At 40.9% G+C, this 16,240-nt stretch overlaps 1 long non-coding RNA gene across 1 annotated transcript; it reads right to left on the bottom strand.

Moving 5' to 3' along the window:
• Positions 1–8,444: 8,444 nt before the first annotated feature.
• On the bottom strand, positions 8,445–15,402 carry LOC121503696. The gene is made up of 3 exons (XR_005991381.1): positions 15,323–15,402; positions 12,481–12,625; positions 8,445–8,534 (listed from the first exon to the last, which is right to left on the bottom strand). It is a non-coding gene; the product is annotated as an uncharacterized LOC121503696 (long non-coding RNA).
• Between the last annotated feature and the right edge of the window lie 838 nt (positions 15,403–16,240).

The following is a 16,240-nucleotide window of genomic DNA, read 5'->3' on the forward strand; positions in this document are numbered from 1 at the left end:
ATGCCAGAGTGTAATATGCAAAAACAAAAATTCTAGACTACATTCTACCACATGAGTAAGCCTCATGAAGTGCTTTTTTAAAGACTTTCCAACTCAGGAAAACAAACAAGCTGTGGATGTCAGAGCTAAGGAGCATGTCTCTACAAGGCTTGGAGATCGTGTACTGATAGACTGCAGAAAAGATGAAATGGAAAAAATAATAACACCTAAGAGATGCTGTTCTCAAAGTCTTGTAGAAAAAAATATATCCAAAATGTATGTATAATGCATTGAGGATTGCAGCTTGCACTACAGATCAATGTATATCTTCTCCAACTGGTGATCAGGAATCACTCTGGTGACTAAACTGATTGAAGGATGCTTTAACCAAATCTAAAGGACCCCACAGATGTGTCCTCTGCTGTATACTGTCTGACTTTACCATGCCTCTGATCCAGGCAGTAACCACTCCACAGTAAATACAGTCTATAAAAGATAATATGCAACAAGGTGCCCATTATCTGCATTTATGGTCTATGAAGACCAGGATTACTTAAATTGGGTAAAATGACTGTCTCCAGAGCCATCAGGGACCAAACAATGTGCCACAAACTAGAGGAATCTGTCCATATGGTCTCATAATCAGTGTCCTCAGTCCTAAAAGATGTGATTAATTTACTAGACTCTGTTCTTTTAGTGAATGCCTGCAGACAGACTGAGCTTAGAGCAAGAACACTGGACTTATTAACCCCATGTCAGAGTGTGTTTTCAGCTTTGCATGACTCTTCAAAAAGAAATGTCCAGACATGCTCAAAAACCATCAGCACGCTGTCATATCAACAAGATAATGTCTTTGTGATGCATGGACCCTGCTCTGTTTCAGGTTTTACTCTGAGTCGTACCCAAACGCCGTCATCGCTCCTCATCTGTGTGAGCGAACTGTCAGAGGAGAGTGAGGATAACAGATCAGACGGAGGAGATGGGGATGAAGAGGATCTGCTGGAGCCTCATCGCTCTCTCCTCCTCATCCATATTTCAACAGAGGTCTAATGGGCTGACATGATCCCTTGTTACAAACAGAGAGAGGGAAAAATGACTGAGGGCTCAGACGACAAGGGAAACAAGAGAGAGACTCAGCTGAGGAGTGATTAAAGGGAATTCTGCTGTAATCTCAAGGTTTTTCTTTGTAATGTTCATCCACTTAACAGTCATGAATACATCTGAAAAAATGAAGATCATTTCTAGGACAATGCAGGAAGAATACAACCTCATTGACTGGAGTATTGTACTGTAGATAAAGCATTATATACAGTATAAGAGGATCTTTCTTACACCGCATACAGACTTGATTCCCTGCTCTTCAAACTGCTTAAGAGCAGCATCAGTGTTTAGGTTTTCTGCAGACTTCCTGAGTGTCTTTTCTTCCTGGTAATCAATCACCTTGTCATCACTAATAGTCCCTCTAACATACGCCTTCAATTGCAGGCATGGCTAGTAGATCCCAGAGCTTACCAGGTGTTCATAAAAGAGGAACAAACAAATAACACAAGGCTTAGAGTGGGAGTTAATGAGATGCTAAAACTAAAATAGATTTAAGAACAAGTAAAGATACCTTGTTTTATGCTAATTTCCTCAACAAAGGTTAATGTTTCTTTTTCTCCAATCTGCTTAGTTTTTTGTTTTGTTTTTGTATTGTACGTAACAGTAGTAATAGTTTCACAACAGATTGAAATGTTGTTTATTCATCTCTTGAGCCTTTCCATTACACAGAAATTATGCATTAACTCAGGGTTAGTGTCCATCTCTTGACATTTGAGCATAAAATATTTACATTCTACATTTTTTGTTAGAGGGGCTGCACGGTGGTGTAGGGGTTAGACGCCTCTTTATTCCAGTCCCAGTCAGGACCTTTCTGTGCTGAGTTTGCGTGGGTTCTCTTCGAGTACTCTGACTTCCTCCCACAGACCAAAAACATGCTTGAAAGATAAGTAGATTACTCTAAATTGCCCGTAGGTGTGAGTGTTAAAGTGCCCTGTGATTAACTGGCAATCAGTTTAGGATATACCCCATCTTTCACCCAATGAAAGGGATAGACTATAGCCACTACGGCCCATGGGATGAGATAAGGCAGGGGTGTCAAACTTAAGGCCTTGGGGCCAAATCCGGCCTGCAGACCAGTTAAAGCAGGCCTGCAAGATTATATCTGGCTCATCAGTATGAGGTCTGCAGAAGTATAAAAATGTAAACTTATCCTTGATCATTTTAAGATATCCTTGTTAAGTCATACAATCTAAAAAAGGAGTAAAAAAAATTACGAAAAAAAAGTCAGGAATATGGGAAAAGAAATTGATTTGTGTTTTAATTTCACATTTAAAATTTTGCAGCTCACAATTAGGACTCAAACTTAGGATTTTGACTTTTTTCCTTCGTATTTTGAGCATTTTATCTCATAATTTTGATGTCTTATATAATATTTTGAACTTTTAGATTAATAATTTTAATTTCTAAGTGATATTTTGACCTTTTTACCTCCTAACTTTGACTTCATTATTGCATAGTTTGACCTTTTAGACCCTCAATTTTAAAATTTGAATCATGTTTTGACTTATAATTTCAGGATTTTGACATTCTTTCTAATATATTTGCCTTTCAAAAACTTTTTTTTAATTTAAATTTCATATTTTGACTGTTTCAGACTTATACATTTACTTTTCTCAGATTTTGAGCCTCTAAACTTACACATTTATATATTTTTTTAAAATTTCAAAATCATTTATCATCAGGTTTTTTTTTTCATATTTTATTACTGGTGAAACGAGGTTTAGAGTTTATGGTTAAAAAGTTGACCCTATTAGGCCCTCAGGTTAGACCTGCATCCAGAATCCGGCCCCTGCTGCGACTGAGTTTGACACCCCTGGGATCAGGGTGCAACTGAATTGTTTTTCATATTTTTTACTGTTTGATCTCTTGTGCAAAATAAAATATCTGGTGCCAGCTGTTGTCAACACAGAGCTTGACATGTACCACACACTTTTTGAACAACCACTGACCTTCCCTTCATGCAGCCAACAGACAAAATCTGCAGCAGAGCCGTCACTGTGTTACTCTAGGATTGTGGGTAATGTAGTGCTACTGCATGAGGTAAGGGCATATGCCAGTTCAGCACTTCACTGCATCAACCTTGGTCCTGTATTGCTCAGGTCTACTGATGGCCATCCTCCAGGCCTGTGCCAGGATCATTCCCCCTCCAGATATCCTTCCAGCTGACCCCTCTGCAAAGCATGCCGTCCCCTAAGCCTGGTCAAACCCCCCAAGCCCAGGGCACCCAGTATGCGTTGAGCTGGATCAGGATTGAAAAAAAGTGCAAAAAGTGAAAAATAGAGGCGCAGCTGCAGCTCATGCATCCAGCAGCTGACCTTCCTCATCCTCGCCTTCCTGAGCATATCAGCATTAGACACATGGTCTTGCCCACAAAACCCCAAATTGCACTGAAGTGAAGTCCTCCAGCAATTGGTCATGATCATGCCTTGCAAAAGTAAAGCAAGACCAACAGGACCAAGGAACAAAGGACCGGGACTTTCATCTGCCACACCACATTGCCTAGCATACCATCATTCTGTGCACGCCAAGAAAGGTTAACTGCTCCACAGCTTCCATGCTCCCACCATCCACATACACAGGTTTGTTGGAAGCATCCGAGGCGTCCTGTGATTTGCATCAGATTTCTGATTTTGATTATAAGGACCTTTATGGCCACTTCCATGCTGATATAGAGAGCTAAAATTTCAGATGTAAACACGGACATTAACACATGTAGGCTGGGTTATACTCAAATGTATAACTATCTGCTTTAACCCCTTAATGCCTGTTGTTGCATATTTGATACATACTTTTATGACACCTTTATCTAATCAATATGCTCAATATATTACTCAACAAAAACTTCTGAAAACAATCTGATAAATGATAAAAATGCTCTCAAGAGGATTATCAGTTACCAGAAACACCTAATGAATAAAACAAGATACTAAAAATGTAATTGTTAAATTTTATGGAAATTTGGATTTCTTTAAATTTTAATAGAAAGTTAAATGAACATTTCAGTTCCAAAAAAATTAGAATTTTCTGGCTATTATTTGTGTTTTCAGGCTTTAAAGAGTTAAAGCTGTCACATTTAGATTCACTCATGTTAACTAAAATCCTCTCTTACTGTGAAGTTAATTCAAGTTTCCTTAATCAAAAACAAGAGGACACTTCATCAGCCACACTTGCAATCATAGAAGGGAACTCCACCACAAAAGGCTGGAAACCACTGTGAATTAATTATTGAAGAGAGAAAGTTCTGAACATTTGCTGGTTGCAGACTTCGAGAGTTGAGCTTTACTCATGTCCCTGTGAGCCTAAATTTATATTTTATCAGAGGATCAAATAAGACAGCACCATCTGCCACGGCACCTCACCAAGACTCCGGCAGTGCAGAGATGTAACACTTCATTTACTTAAGGAATATCTCCAGCAAACAGAATTGAGACAGTAATGTTTTATTCATAGAACAAACAGAATATAGGTCTAATTTTAATTTTATGTTTGTATGAACATGTCCAGTTTAACAAACTCTTCCTTTACAGCAGAGATAGTCATGGCAGCATGATCTCAGGTTGACCATTATTGTCAATGCAATATATCAGCATGGTTTAAGGGATGTATTCAAATCTTGCTAACATGTCCACTCAAACTCAAGGATGTAGTGACTACAGTTTGAAGGTCAAAGGTCAACGCCTTACAAACTTGAGATACCATGAATGTTTTGAGGGATGTTCTGTAAAATGAAGCCTAGCGTTAGCTCATGCTAGACACAGTAGTCATACACCCAATCATGATTGGCTGATCCCTTTTATCGCCTCCCAGGTCCCACAGCCAATCACAGCTCTTTCTCTCAGCACAGTGGCGTATTTGAATATGACGCCCTTCTCACTAATTCCTTCTTGCATTAATGCTGTTGCACCTTGCTGCTGCTGCTGCAGGCAAAGCTTCTCCTCCTCCACCCCAGCCTCCTCCTTTATAGCAGAAAACTTGTTGCACCTTCACTCAGATTCATACAGCTATGGATTCATTGCTTTTGAACTTATTTTATTTTATTCAGTATGCAATGTCATAAATGCATCTAACCATGTGGGGGTCTCTGGCTGTGCACTTCCTGTAAAGTCAAAGCATGCTGCTAGACTAACTCAGGGAGCATCTTTAGAGCAGAGCCTTCTCCACCAAGTCAAACTGTAGATCCATTTTAGAAGTTTAAGATCAAGGCCGCTTCATATCTTGTGAGAACAATATCTCAAAAATGCATTAGGGGATTTTGTCAGATTGGCACAAACCTACACTTGGACTGAAGGGTTAACTGGATTTTTCTGGTATATCAAACTTTATTCCAATACTTTGCACTCTATGCATCTGATTTATGTTGCAAATAATTATCTTAATCATCTATATTATTTAGCCTATGCATCAAGGTCCTTCTAAAAGGGCCCCTGGGAATTTCCTCATTGCCTGATGTTAAAACCACCAATAGCTGTCCACAGAGAGATAAAACTGTCAGGTGGAGCTCTCGTCCCCTCTTGCAGTGTCCTGTATGAGAGTAAACAAACACTTGTAAATACTGCACCATATTGTGGAGTCTGAGGAGTGCTATGTGACATTTACTGTATCCCACAAACGCTTTTTTGTGATTCCGAGCCGATGTCGAAGGAAAGAAGTGCTAGCGTGGCCTGAATTTTACCCCAGGCTCAGCCGAGCTGCTGACAGCTCCTGCTCTGCTCCTGCTCTCTAAAACAGTCTCTTTAACAGCCCCAAAACTCCAAAGTATTCAGTTCAACCTCCCCGAGTAGCTCACAGGATGAAGAGAGAGACTGACAAGAGATGTGACTGACAGACCGAAGGCCTCTTCTTTGAGTCGTGTGTGGACTAAATCTCCTGAATGCAGTGAGAGTGTAAGAACATTCACTGTCATGCATTAGTGAAATCTGACCATGTTTTTTTCATAATCTGATGAGAGCTGCAAGAGGATAGCTCTGATTTAGTGTGTCAGAGTCTCTATTTTGTTTCATTTTTAAATTTAAGAGGCACTGAGCTTTTTGTTTTTATTATCTAAAGTGACTCCAGCCTCTCATAGACAGCGTTTGGGAAAGGGCAGAGGCTTTCAAAAAATCCTCAGACAGTGATTGGATTAACGTTCTGTCTGCCACATCTCTATGGGCCAATCAGAGCAAAAACACGTGATGAAGCTGCTACCAAAGGAGTAAACTCCATAGAAAGCTGCATAACGCGAATCATGGTGACTACAGACATGTAAACAATCGTTTTTTTAAAAGAAAACAACTCACTGCTGTTCTTTGTTCTTCTTTAAATGAAGAAATGTGGAGTTCTGATAAAACTTACGCTTTAGCTAAGCTTGCAAAGCAGATGGATAAGCCTGTTTCCTTGTTTTTCACTGGTGGATCCATCTTGCAAAGCTCCCGTCTGAACCGTTTAGGCCCGGTTAGAAAGTGACAGGACCAATCAGCAACGAGGGGCAGTACTTTCAGGCACGGCAGAGTCGTGACGTAACCAAGCAGCAGCAAGAGGCTGGTGCAATTATGGCGGAAGAGCTTAGCGTGGGATGCTGCTAAAGCATCAGTTTTATCAGAACTTGACATTTCTTTTTTAAAAGAAGAACAAAGAACAGCACTGAGTTGTTTGCTTTTCAAAAATGACAAAAGTCAAGTACTTACATGTCTATAATCGCCATGTTTCGCGTTATTCCTTGGTAGCTGCGCACGCGTGCCTCGATAGCGGCTATGTCACGTGTTTTGTTGCTCTGATTAGCCCGTAGAGATGTGACAGACAGAACACTCATGCAATCACACTCCAAGTTTTTTCAAAGCCTCTGCCTTTTCTCAAACATTTCCAATTGAAGCTTTCCCAGATGGATGTGTGAAACACATCCACCTGGCGTGTCAGGTTACACTTTAGCAGCATCCATGCTAATCTCTTCCGCCATAATTGCACCGGCCTCTTGTTGCTGTTTGCTGACACCGTACACCCGAAAGTACTGCCCCTTGTCACTGATTGGTTCTGTCAATTTCTGACCAGGCCCAAACGGTTCAGACGAGAGTTTTGCAAGGTGGATTTGCCAGTGAGAAACAAGGAACCCAGACTATCCATCTGCTTTGCAAGGTTAGCAGGTTGGCATGCTGGAGCTGACATGCAGAGTAACCGTCAGGCAGCACACACGCACCAAATCTGAAACTGGTATGACCTACAGCAGCAAGAAAGTTTGACAGAGATTGAGTTTACTCAATCTCTGGCTGACAATTTAAGTACCTCAAACTAAGGGCTTGTTTGTGCTGCAGAAACCAGAGCATTAACCAAAGGCTGTAATCATTAGCAAAGAGATTTAATTCAAATCTCCCAATTGCATATTTTAAACGATCAGTTCCTGGTCTTCTCTGGAAATTACAAAAGATATAACTGCTTTTCTTGAAAGCAAATAGTTAAAAATATAGACCCAACTTTCCTCTTTATGCCAACTTTTCCTTTGTATTCAATGGAAAACAAGTTTTATTCAAAGCAGCAGGGTGCAGGCCCCCACACAAACACATATGCACATTGTCTCACCCCTTGTATCTCCATAAACAATAATATTCTTTTTCATTTTCTTTCAGATTGCTCAGAAAATTTGGGCTGCTTCTCTTGTAGCCATGCAGGAAAAAACAAGGTCGAGCTGTGGGTTCGCTGCCTTTGCTGAACCCTTAGCTTCCCACTGAGTTTTTCTACCATGTTTTGTCTTTATTTGTCTGCGAGCTGCCTTTGTCTAAAACTATTTCTGAAGGACTTACACAGTGAGTCTGCACACCCTTTTCTCCCTCTGTCTCCACTGCAGTCCTTCAATTTGTGCCCTTATCAGACTACTACAATATTAATCCACATGTGCTCCAAGACTGAAATGAACTAAGAAGGGACTCAATAATGCATAGCACAGACCTTTGTATCGTTACCTTCAGGTGAGGCTTCTATAAAATCAGGACATTTAAATTAAGAGCAAGCTTGCCTCTTTAAAGGTGGTCGAAGTTTATGGCTGGGGAAGTTTTAGCCCCATGCAGGAGGCTGGAATGAGTTTGTCTTTATCTGCAGAGTCTGCGGAGTGTTTGGACTGCTGGCAAGCCTCTCGTAGGGATGTCAGCCCAGCAGGAGAGCTAGTGCTCCTGTCTTTATTAATTACTACCTGACACACATTTTCACACATCTGCACTTACATTAAACTGCTCAAACAGTGCACGCAATAACAATTTCATTTAAGCATAAATCTTTCTCTGTTATAGCTGTCTTTATTTTGGCATACCTCATGTTTAATCTCTGCTCAGCCGAGTATAAAGCAGCTTAAAGAAGCTGGTTATTGTCCCTGTGTCCCCTCTGCACTTCCACCTCCTCACGCTTGGTTAGGTCAGACAGGACACTGAGGAAGCAGATGAAGCAGAAGGACGAGCCAAGCTGTAGTCTCAACTAGAGGCTGTTAGCATGACCTAGCAAAAAAAAAAACAAAGTTCAGATCTGTCCCTTCATCTCTCCTGTGGCAACACATTCTGAAAAACACACTTTTAGTATTTTTTGCACATACAGGATTAAAAAAAACATGATGGTCTAATTTTTTGAGATGCATCATTATATACACTATATTGCCAAAAGTATTTACTCAACCATCCAAATAATTGAAATCAGGTGTTCCAATCACTTCCATGGCCACAGGTGTATAAAATCAAGCACCTAGGCATGCAGACTGTTTCTACAAACATTTGTGAGCTCGGTGAATTCCAGTGTGGTACTGTGATAGGATGCCATCTGTGCAACAAGTCCAGAATTTCCTCACTCCTAAATATTCCACAGTCAACTGTCAGTGGTATTACAACAAAGTGGAAGCGATTGGGAATGACAGCAACTCAGCCACAAAGTAGGAGGCCACGTAAAATGATGGAGTGGGGTGGAGCAGAGGGTCAGCCGAGGCGCGCAGTGCGCAGAGTTTGCCAACCTTCTGCAGAGACTATCGCTACAGGCCTCCAAACTTTGCATTACCAAGGGCAATGCAAAGCGTCGGATGCAGTGGTGTAAAGCACGCTGTCACTGGACTCTAGAGCAGTGGAGACACGTTCTCTGGAGTCATGAATCACGTTTCTCCATCGGGCAATCTGTTGGATGGGGCTGGGTTTGGCAGGTGCCAGGAGAACAGTACGGTGCTGACTGCACTGTGCCAAGTGTAAAGTTTGGTGGAGGGGGGATTATGGTGTGGGCTTGTTTTTCAGGAGCTGGGCTTGGCCCCTTAGTTCCAGTGAAAGGAACTCTGAATGCTTCAGCATACCAAGAGATTTTGGACAATTCCATGCTCCCAACTTTGTGGGAACGGTTTGGGGATGGCCCCTTCCTGTTCCAACATGACTGTACACCAGTGCACAAAGCAAGGTCCATAAAGACATGGATGAGAGAGTTTGGTGTGGATGAACTTGACTGGCCTGCAAAGAGTCCTGACCTCAAGCCGATAGAACACCTTTGGGATGAATTAGAGCGGAGATTGTTAGCCAGGCCTTCTCGTCCAACATCAGCGTGTGACCTCACAAATGCGCTTCTGGAAGAATGGTCAAAAATTCCCATAAACACATTCCTAAACCTTTTGGAAAGACTTTCCAGAAGAGTTGAAGTTGTTATAGCTGCAAAGGGTGGACCGACGTCATATTAAACCCTATGGATTAAGAATGGGATGTCACTTAAGTTCATATGCAAATCAAGGCAGGTGAGTGAATAATTTTGGCAATATAGTGTATTTGAGTTACCAATGAATCTACTGACCTACAAAATGTGAAATAAGCCAACCCAGCCTTTAGTCTATGGTCCACTTATGTCTAAAACACACAGTCTTATGGTCTATCCAGAATCTGCTCTCCCTGTGAGATCACAGGGACATCTATCATAACAACACCTGTCCTTATCTGGTGTCTCCACCCCTGGTTTTCAAACTAAACTTTTGCAAAGGCCAGCCACTGTTGTGCTCACTACAGTAGTGCTAGAGTCATTCTGACAGGGAGCCATCAGATGACCTTAAAGAAAAATTGGCTGAATGTGATTTTTAATGGAAATGTCCTACAGACAGTTTGGAAAAACTCAGAGCCAAATGTTTCTACTGCAAATACCCAGTTGCTTTATCAGCCATGGGTAGAACAATGCAGGGCTGACTACCAAACCCGTCCTGAAACACTGGACAGTAACTGTTTATGGCAAGATTAAGTGCAAGTATTCTAAAACACCAGTATTTTTGTGCATTTTTGTGGCCCTTTAAGTCCTAAAGTATGTTTTTACAATTTGCCTCTTCTGGACTTCCTTTAAACGCCTGTTAAATATCAACCCTGAGGTGCACAGTCAAGATCTAAGCATCACCATTTAGGAAAATCTGGGCTTTAAGAATATGTGTGCTGCAGTAATGTCACTAGAATTTAAACAGTTACAGCACAGCTTTTCACTGCGCAGGTTGGCAAAGCATGACACAATGACGGAACAGCCTGCCGGTCGTGGGAGGCAGGAGCCTATCCCAGATGTCATTGGGCAAGAGGGTTACACCCTGGACTAGTCGCCATGTCGCTCAGACAACCAGACATGCTCACATTTATAACTACGGCCAATTAAGACTCACCAATTAACCAAACAAGGATGTCTTTGGTGGTGGGAGGAAGCCAGAGCACCCGAAGAGAACCCACGCATGCACGAGGAGAACATGCAAACTCCACACAGTAAAGCCCTGACTGGAAAGTGAACCAGGAACCTTCTTGCTGTAAGGCAACAGTGCTAACTGCTGTGCAGCCTGACAAAACATTGTGGGAAAACAATATGGACCATATGGCAGTAAGCATGCAAAGCTAGTGGCAGAAACGATCAAAAATCCTTAATAATGGATAAAAAGATGTTCAATATCCAATATACCAGTGTGGATTTATCCTCAAAATACCCTGAAGAGTCACCCAAGTTCGAGGCTCACTTGAAGACCTTCCATGAGGTCTACAGAGACTTGGATAGCATCATTGGAATGGTGCAAAAACTGGCTTTGATGGGGGGAAAAAGTAAGCAGCAGAGCTGCAGTTCCTCGTGTGTTCACAAGAGGCTGGCTGCAAAAGCAACAAACTTCACATTAACATCCGATGATAAAATTCCTATTTTTACAGCAGAAATAGACATGTTAGCAGCCAGGCCAGTGTGTTGTTGCTGTTCCTCTGCCTCAGCTTCATCTCTTTATCTTTTCTGGGTTGACCAGCATTTAATCATGGAGACCGCCACTGATGGACTTCAAACGTCCCACTCACTCAAACTCAATCTAACACTTCACACAATCTACAAATAAACACTACAAATTCCCATGCATATTAGCTTGAATTGTTTTTACTTTCCCTCTCCCAGCCTCACATTGGTGAGGTTTTATCTTTACATTATTTATTGATGTATCTTCAAAATGGCACTGGCCATAATTACGACTCTCACAGCTAGCTTTTGTTACACTTCCAAGCTTCTGCGCCGCATCGACCTGATTCTCTTTTATATTATCATCACTGTAAGAGTCAAACGGCCATTTCCTCATTTTAATGTGCCTCGTAATCGTCTCGCTCTTGAAGGGCAGAATGAGAGCACAGCTGCCAAATCCCAGTGCCAGAAATCTATCGAAAACAAAATGATAAAAAGACGAGCAGGACTCTCCCCAATGGGTTTTACCTATCAAACATTATGCAGAGAGAAAATTGCAGGGCGAGCGGTTCTACATCAGTCCATGCAGCAGGTGTGGAGCTCAATGCGGCGAAGGTGGGTGCCGGATGTTTCCTGTCTAAGCCATCAAGGTGCCCTTGTTCAAGGCTGGTAAACCTCAAAGGCTCCAAGGGTGATGTTCAGTTTTTATCAGTACAAGAGTCTGTCTGTGCACAACTGTGAGCATGCAGCTGTCAATTTACGAAGCATGAATTATCAAAGAAGGAAAACTGCTCTCTGTGCATGAATACATGAATGCTGCACATGTAAATCTTTAGTAATTACCCTGCTGATGTCATGTCTGACCTATCTGCTCTGTGACTGTCTAAAAAATGAAGGAACAGTGAGATGTGACTGAAATTTGAGCTTAAAAGCGTGCTCCTTCTTTCCTTCTTTGCCTTTTCAATGAAAAATAACAGGGTTCCTCTTTCATCTCATATCCCAACTTCAAAAATAGCAGCAGTTGCTAAAAGCCCTTTGAAACTCACAACCCCGTGACTCTTAATTGAAGATGAGCACACAAAGAACTTTCTGTCATCATTCCATTTGTCTAAATAGCAGCAATTTCAAGCTTTCTTTGTATAGCTTCTTCTCATGCAGCTTCATCTGTCTGTGACAGTGTGAGGGCTAAATCCTCCCCTGAGGCAAAGTCAGGGTTTGTGAGGGGACGGAAGAAGGACAAGCTGCATGTCTTACCATGATGCAAAGTTTAAGAAGCAGTTGGTTCTGGTCTTCTTATTCCGGGGTGCATTAGGTAAACCAGGGGTTCCCAACGTTGGAGTCAGGACCCATTTGGGGTCGCGAGACACTGAGAGGGGATCTCCAGATGCCTTAAAAAAAACTAAGAACATTTTTGAATTACACTGTTGCTACTGACACCAATGTTGCCAAATTTTAACCAATTCTTATCACCTTTTCCCACCAATTTTGCCAATTTTAACAAGTTTGCAAATTAAAAACAATTTTTTGTCCAATTTAAACGCCTTCCACCACTTTTTTCTGCCTGTTTTTGCCATTTCTAAACCAAATCTTGCCACTCTGCCTATTTTTGGCTCTGTTGACACATTATTGCCAACATTAACCCCTTTTACCAATTTTTTAAGCCACATTTCACAATTTGATATGCCCATTTTAGCCAGTTTCTGCCTATTTCTGTCTCAGCTAACCCTTTTTGCCAGTTTATATCAATTTTACATCATATTAAAAACAAATTTTCTACTCATTTTTACCACTTAAATGCTATTTCAGCCACTCTTGAATCCTCTTTTACCACTTAATATTCCCATTTTTACCACTTTAACCCATTTTGCCATTTTTTTGGTTATGTTTTGCCACTTTTCTTTCATTTTTGGCATTTCTAACCTATTTCTGCTACTTTAAAAATCCCATTTCACCACCTTTCCCACAATTTTTTGCCATTATTAACCCATTTTATGTATTTTTAACATATTTTAATTCTGTTTTTAATCAAAAGGATTTACATTTAGAGAGGGCTACTTACTACACAAATGAAACAAAATTTGTTTCTTTGCTAATAGTGGTTATTATTCAGGTGAAATATAAAATACCACAGCTTAACTTTACAATGGACCATGATTTTGCTGGCCCCCAGTTTGGCTGGGTCCCAGAAAGCTCTCCCATGTCTCCCCCCTAATGGGCGGCCTTGTCTGCACATGACTATTCTTGATTGTGTTCATGGCTGTGTTGGGAGGGGTGGGGGTGGGGGGGTCCCCGACTCACTGGCACCTTTATTTTTGGGGTCTGAAAAGGTTGAGAACCACTGAGGTAAACAACAGGAAAAAGCAGACTCATCACTACTTTTGTTGAGTAAATAACAATAATATTCAAACACAACAACAAATTGGAGCAGAGATGACAGACATAAACCCACTATGCTCTGCCAACCAGGAACAGAGATGACAGCATTATAATGTAGACTATGTCAGCTCACAGGTTAGCTAAAAGCTTAACCAAGGTCAGTCATTGCAGCTCAACTGGTTCCACTGATATTAACATGCAGTGGCAGCGGCTGCACACTGTGGGGTCACGTCTCTGTAGGTTGATGAGCTCAGGTATGGGCGAGCACACACACAGACTCAGAGGAGACTGTAGCAGATACATACAGAGGCAAAATCACACACCTGTTCACACATGCACACAGGCACAAAACTGGAGAAAAATCCACTGTGGCTCAGCAGCTTAAATATCTGTAGCAAATCAGTGTTTTTGATACTCCAGTCTGACATGTATGCCTTCATTTACAGAACACGCTGTAGATGCAATCATCCAAAAATCAAACATGCCAGTAAAATGAAGCATTAGAGTGTTACTTTAATGTGTGAATGTGTAGCAGTCAGCTTGAACTTAAACTGTACCTAAAAGGTAACTAAACCCAGCGTTTCATCTACTTTCTAATAAAAAACATGCCTTTACGTACAGGGATAAACAAGTGTAGCTAGGTTATTTAGCCATGAAGATGACTATAGTGGCAGCAACAACACTTCTGCAACAAAAATTAGGTTTGACATGGAGGACTTTTCTAACCATTACCACTGAGAACTGTATCAACCTGAACCTAAAGCACAGCCAGAGTGCTGAGACAGCAGATGCCAAGGACTTAAAGGGGCAGGTGAGGATAGGGCACATTTACATGGTAGATGATGCCCCTGGATGTGAAAGTCTTTTTAAACAAATAAACTAAGACAGCTTCACCTTGTCCTCCTGACCTGACCTTTGCTTAATAGCATCTTTAGTTTCTCCCAGTTATCTGGGGTCAGCAGGACCTGATCGGTCTAAAACCTCAGTCTGGTCTTTGAACAGGAATTAGATTTAACTAAAATGATGCCCACTAATCTCCTTAAGGTCCTGTTTTTGCAGAAAAGACAGCACTTGATTGGTTTTAGAGCAGATGTTTTGGCTGTGTGTGGGTCAGTTTGACAGTTGTTGGGGTCTTTAGTCCGTCTGAATGGTGTCAGTCTTTAAGACCGGGATCATGGATTCATTTTGTAGATCTTTATTTATTTTTTAATACTTATGTTTGGACTTTTTAGTTCCTTTATTTGACAGAAGAGGACAGTGGATAGAGTAGGAAATGGGATGAGAGTGGGGAGAGACACGCGGCAAAGGGCCACAGGCTGGATTTCAACCCGGGCCGCCCGCGTACATGGGTCACGCCTTAGACCGCAAGCCCATCTGTGCGCCAGTTTTGTAGTTATTTTGATGATGTAAAATATCTCTTACAAAGATAAAATACTTTGCAGATTCTGTAAGAGGGGGATGTATTCAAAAATATATGCAGAATTGTTAAAGTAACAATATTTTCACAGTATCTTGTATCACATTACCAGTTTTCAGACCTAAAACCATAATGTTCACTGGCCAGAGCTCATTTTAGCATTGCAGAACCAAAATTAAACCAGTAGCACCCTCTAGTGGTGAAAACATACCACAGCAAACATGTATAAGAAACACATTGACTCTGTCATTTTAAACCGCAAATACAGTAAAATATAATATAAACAGCTTAAACTAAACATACCTGCAAACATGGGACAGCACACACACAACCATAGTGTGAAGAATTAACAGCAAGTCGCTCAGAGGTCTGTTCCCGCCCAGACTACAAAGGAAAGTTCCATGTTAAAAGACGTATCGGTCACGTTCACTCTTTAGAGCCAGCGGCAGCTAGCTAACATTACTAGGGTCACTAGCAAAGTAATAAAGTTACTGTTTCTTCCAGCATTCTGTTAGATATTCATGTAAACAAGAATACTGATGGATTTTACGCTTTACATCCTCAAAATTTACATATAAAGCAGAATTTATGTCTGAGCAAACAGAGAAGCAACTCACCCACAGCATAAGATTGTTTGCTACTGAGAGATAGCTAAAGTGCACCACATTTAGCGCAAGGCAAACTTCCGCTGTGGATTTTCAAAATAAAATACAAAACGGTGAAACTATAGTTGAAGTCCCAGTTTAACAGGAATTTAACAATAATTAAAAGTCAACTTTTTTACACTGTTACACTTGGCTAGCTAGTAAAGGAGAGCTGTTTAGTATTCTTTCTGGGGGCCCAAAATCCCTCTACACCCCTGTTTGCAAGGATTGGAAAAACTTGCTCTTCTCCGGTTCCATGTGTTGCCAATGTATTTGTGCATTTAGAAAAGCCTCTCTTTTTTGGGTGAAAAATCATGAAAGACAAAGATTCTGATCTTCTTGATTCTTCTGATCATAAAATAATGGAGATTTTTTTTTTTTTTTATCTTTTTCAAACCCCTGAATTAAAGATTTTCAAAGTATTTTGAAAAACTCAACATAAGATAAAGTTGGCAAGGATTTTTGTGCAATTTTTACAGTTTTTACTAGTTCTCCTTCAATTTTTGATGACTAAAAATGAAAAGTTACCCTATATTGGGTGTCTAGGGCTTAGTCTTGTTGCCATGGTTTCAAACAA

The sequence above is a fragment of the Cheilinus undulatus genome, linkage group 21 (genome assembly GCF_018320785.1).
Source record: "Cheilinus undulatus linkage group 21, ASM1832078v1, whole genome shotgun sequence".
NCBI lineage: Eukaryota > Metazoa > Chordata > Actinopteri > Labriformes > Labridae > Cheilinus > Cheilinus undulatus.